Consider the following 5,526-nt stretch of genomic DNA (forward strand, 5'->3'; position numbering starts at 1 on the left):
CTATAAACCAATGAGGAGATGGCACTTGGGTACCTGCTTCTATAAACCAATGAGGAGATGGCACTTGGGTACCTGCTTCTATAAACCAATGAGGAGATGGCACTTGGGTACCTGCTTCTATAAACCAATGAGGAGATGGCACTTGGGTATCACCAATGAGGAGATGGCATTTGGGTATTACCAATGAGGAGATGGCACTTGGGTACCTGCTTCTATAAACCAATGAGGAGATGGCACTTGGGTATCACCAATGAGGAGATGGCATTTGGGTATTACCAATGAGGAGATGGCACTTGGGTACCTGCTTCTATAAACCAATGAGGAGATGGCACTTGGGTACCTGCTTCTATAAACCAATGAGGAGATGGCACTTGGGTATTACCAATGAGGAGATGGCACTTGGGTACCTGCTTATATAAACCAATGAGGAGATGGGAGAGGCAGGACTTGCAGCACGATCTGCATCAGAAATAGACGCAGATGCACGTTGGCGTGTGAGCAGTGTGGGTGCAATAATTTAATAATAGAGATGTCAAAATGTATTTTGCAACGATGCAAGCAGTGTAGTCAGCCTGTAAGGCAATAAATAGGCCAATAGTGGCAAAGTAATTAAAATGTAGAAATTTACACTGGAGTGATTTATGTGCAGATGAGGATATATGAGGATGTGTAAGTAGAAACATTGGTGTGCAAAAGAGCAGAAAAACAAATATGGGGATGAGGTAGTTGGTTGGATGGGCAATTTACAGATGGGCTGTGTACAGCTGCAGCGATCTGTAAGCTGCTCTGACACCTGACGCTTAAAGTTAGTGAGGGAGAAAGTAGAGGGACACGGACAGAAAGTAGAGGGACACGGACAGAAAGTAGAGGGACACGGACAGAAAGTAGAGGGACACGGACAGAAAGTAGAGGACACGGACAGAAAGTAGAGGGACACGGACAGAAAGTAGAGGGACACGGGAGTAGAGGGACACGGACAGAAAGTAGAGGGACACGGACAGAAAGTAGAGGGACACGGACAGAAAGTAGAGGGACACGGACAGAAAGTAGAGGGACACGGACAGAAAGTAGAGGGACACGGACAGAAAGTAGAGGGACACGGACAGAAAGTAGAGGGACACGGACAGAAAGTAGAGGGACACGGACAGAAAGTAGAGGGACACGGACAGAAAGTAGAGGGACACGGACAGAAAAGTGTCTGAGACGGGCTCGAACACCAGTTCCAAGGGAGTGTTGTATTTATGGTTAGGAGGGCTAAGCACTAGGCCAGACTCCAGCACACACAATGTTGTTTTACACCTTCTAAATCATCGTTAATAATGCTTTCAGTAACATCTGTATGGTAAAAATGATATTGTATTTAAAGAACAGACGTTGTCAACAAACTGAGCACCTGGATCCCATTTAGGAGGGTACAATGCCTTCGGACACCGCAGATAGATATGTCTCGTATAGAGCTGATTCCCTTTTCTTCATGACAAAGAATCATATCTGTTCCACATAGTATATTTCTATCTGAGCCTTCTGTTACATGATCCAGGGCAGCTTGCAGGAAGTGCCTCCAGCATCCTTGCCATGAGCTCCACAAATCCCCTTCTCTTGCCAACTTCCATGTTCCATCAACCTGCCTCCTCATCTGGAATTCCCTGAAGACAGCAGCCTTGTGCTCATAGCTACACTCTGTATCTACTTTAACTGTGACACACTGGAGTTGAACTCCAAGGAAACCAGTCAACCAGGATGTTGTGAACAACTATGAGTTGTGAATTGCCCATGAAGCATATGACATAGGTCATCATGCAGCATGTGTTATAGCAACAGTTGACATAAGAGCACATGACAACATGCTTGACTCTCATTTATGGCAACCATAAAACAAGCTTCATAACATCTTATCCTGTTGTTCATAACCATGACATAATATTCATAGCTCTCTGTAGAATGATTAATGAATGCTTTCATATGGCACCTACAGTCTAGTTTACTATAATTCAAGATTCAAACGTTTGAGCATGGCTCCTGCTAGTGCTGTAGTCTCCAACAAGTGGAGCCTTTGCATTGCATATTAAAGGACATGAGAAGACATTGCTCACTCCTCCTCACTATATTGTGGTTCTGAGAATGGTAAACAATGTTTTCCATCCATTAAATACACTATGTTCCAGCAATAATATTGTGATATAACATTGAATTGTTTTATGGCCTTCAAAGCACCTTGGGGTGAGGATAATGTGTAATCAATCAATTTCAAAATGTCAATATACCGTATCATCAGGAAGACTTAAAAGAGGGACCTATCACCAGGTTGGACCGGTAGCATGCAGTTATTCTCCTGTTCCAAGAGGGGGCGTGGCTTGACAGCGAGTGACTGTAATACGCTGGTCACACAGTATACACTGCAACGCAGCAGGTGTTGGTTTATTGAATGTGCCAAAGTGTTATTAGTATCTGTCTCTATTCAAGCACACACACACACACACACACACACACACACACACACACACACACACACACACACACACACACACACACACACACACACACACACACACACACACACACACACACACACACACACACACACACACACACACACACACACACACGCACACACACACACGTCCTTTCTGCTGTGTTCCCATTCAGCAGACTACCATGTCCACTGAAACGGTTTCCTATTGTTCCTTACCATGATAAACACATCTGATGCATTAATAAACATGAGAGTCCAAGACAGTTATGTTCCTTATACTGTATGTTCCCTACACACTAGGGAGTGCATATGTGTTTGAGCAGTGTTGTTGTCATCAACCCCTGTGTGTCCAGGCAGAACACGTGATTGTGATTGGTGCTGTGGTTGATGAGTACACAGTGTCAACGTGTCAAGCACTCTTTCCACACAAAACGGACCAATAAACGATGGGTAGCTATCTACACTCGTTTATAGTGCTTCATTTAAACTACTGCCAGTCAGAAGTGCGTAGGTCTCAAACAAAGGACAATGGAAAGAATATATACCCACACACTGTCGAAAACATGGAAGAAATCCAAAATGGAGGCTCACATGCATAAATATATAATGATAAAGGAAACAATGAAAGTTTCTGTTGATCATTAAACCATCATCAGGGACACAAAAAGGACCAACATGGCAAGAGTGAGATTGTCACGCCCTGATCTTAGAAAGACTTTTCCTTTCTCTATTTGGTTAGGTCGGGTGTGATTTGGGTGGGCATTCTAGTTTTTCTGTTTCTTTGGCTGGGTATGGTTCCCAATCAGAGGCAGCTGTCTATCGTTATCTCTGATTGGGGATCATACTTAGGCAGCCTGTTTTCCACCTTAGTTTGTGGGATCTTGTTTTTGCATAGTTGCTGTCTAGCCTTGCAGAACTTTACGTTCGGTTTTGTATTTTGTTGCTTTGTCGGGGGGTTCAGTATTAAAAATCATGAACACTTTCCATGCTGCGCTTTTGTCTCATTCATCTAACGACGGACGTAACAGAGACGGGATCTGTGGTTGTTGATCTGTTGGTCTGGCTGTTGATCTGTTATCTGGTATAGGTACTTTGTTGTAGCAGAGATGGTATAGATACTGTGATGAAGCAGAGATGATATTGATACTGTGTTTTAGTAGAGATGGTATAGATACTGTGTTTTAGTAGAGATAGTACAGATACTGTGTTTTAGTAGAGATGGTATAGATACTGTGGTGGAGCAGAGATGGTATAGATACTGTGTTTTAGTAGAGATGGTATAGATACTGTGTTTTAGTAGAGATGGTACAGATACTGTGTTTTAGTAGAGATAGTACAGATACTGTGTTTTAGTAGAGATGGTATAGATACTGTGGTGGAGCAGAGATGGAACAAATATTGAGTTGTAGCAGGGATGGTGTTGATACTGTGGAGGTGCAGAGATGGTCTCGATACTCTGTTGTAGCAGAGATGGTACAGGTACTGTGGTGGAGCAGAGGTGGTATAGATACTGTGGAGGAGCAGAGATGGTATAGATACTGTGGAGGAGCAGAGATGGTATAGATACTGTGGAGGAGCAGAGATGGTACAGATACTGTGGTGGAGCAGAGATGGTATAGATACTGTGGTGGAGCAGAGATGGTATAGATACTGTGGTGGAGCAGAGATGGTATAGATACTGTGGTGGAGCAGAGATCGCATAGATACTGTGTTGTAGCAGAAATGGTGTAGATACTGTGGTGTAGCGGAGATGGTATAGATACTGTGGTGGAGCAGAGATGGTACAATATGGTGTAGCGGAGATGGTATAGATACTGTGGTGGAGCAGAGATGGTACAATATGGTGTAGCAGAGATGGTATAGATACTGTGTTGTATTAGAGATGGTATGCTATGGTGTAGCAGAGATGGTATAGATACTGTGTTGTATTAGAGATGGTATGCTATGGTGTAGCAGAGATGGTATAGATACTGTGTTGTATTAGAGATGGTATGCTATGGTGTAGCAGAGATGGTATAGATACTGTGTTGTATTAGAGATGGTATGCTATGGTGTAGAAGAGATGGTATAGATACTGTGTTGTATTAGAGATGGTATAGATACTGTGTTGTATTAGAGATGGTATGCTATGGCGTAGCAGAGATGGTATAGATACTGTGTTGTATTAGAGATGGTATGCTATGGTGTAGCAGAGATGGTATAGATACTGTGTTGTATTAGAGATGGTATGCTATGGCGTAGAAGAGATGGTATAGATACTGTGTTGTATTAGAGATGGTATGCTATGGCGTAGCAGAGATGGTATAGATACTGTGTTGTATTAGAGATGGTATGCTATGGTGTAGCAGAGATGGTATAGATACTGTGTTGTATTAGAGATGGTATGCTATGGCGTAGCAGAGATGGTATAGATACTGTGTTGTATTAGAGATGGTATGCTATGGCGTAGAAGAGATGGTATAGATACTGTGTTGTATTAGAGATGGTATGCTATGGTGTAGCAGAGATGGTATAGATACTGTGTTGTATTAGAGATGGTATGCTATGGCGTAGAAGAGATGGTATAGATACTGTGTTGTATTAGAGATGGTATGCTATGGTGTAGCAGAGATGGTATAGATACTGTGTTGTATTAGAGATGGTATGCTATGGTGTAGCAGAGATGGTATAGATACTGTGTTGTATTAGAGATGGTATGCTATGGTGTAGCAGAGATGGTATAGATACTGTGTTGTATTAGAGATGGTATGCTATGGCGTAGAAGAGATGGTATAGATACTGTGTTGTATTAGAGATGGTATGCTATGCTGTAGTAGAGATGGTATAGATACTGTGGTGGAGAAGAGACGGTATATATTCTGTACAATAACACAATCAGGACCTCAGTGGATACGGTATGATTTTTTTTGTCATGTGCTGTTACCTCCAGAGCACATGTCAAAGAAGTTTAACACTTCAGAAATAGATTGATGTTTTATTTTTATTTTGATTAAGATACAAAAGCCTTACATTGCGTGAAGTGTAAAATGCATTGTTATTACTAAATATATAAT

The sequence above is a fragment of the Oncorhynchus keta genome, unplaced genomic scaffold (genome assembly GCF_023373465.1).
Source record: "Oncorhynchus keta strain PuntledgeMale-10-30-2019 unplaced genomic scaffold, Oket_V2 Un_contig_7427_pilon_pilon, whole genome shotgun sequence".
In the NCBI taxonomy this organism is placed as follows: Eukaryota; Metazoa; Chordata; class Actinopteri; order Salmoniformes; family Salmonidae; genus Oncorhynchus; species Oncorhynchus keta.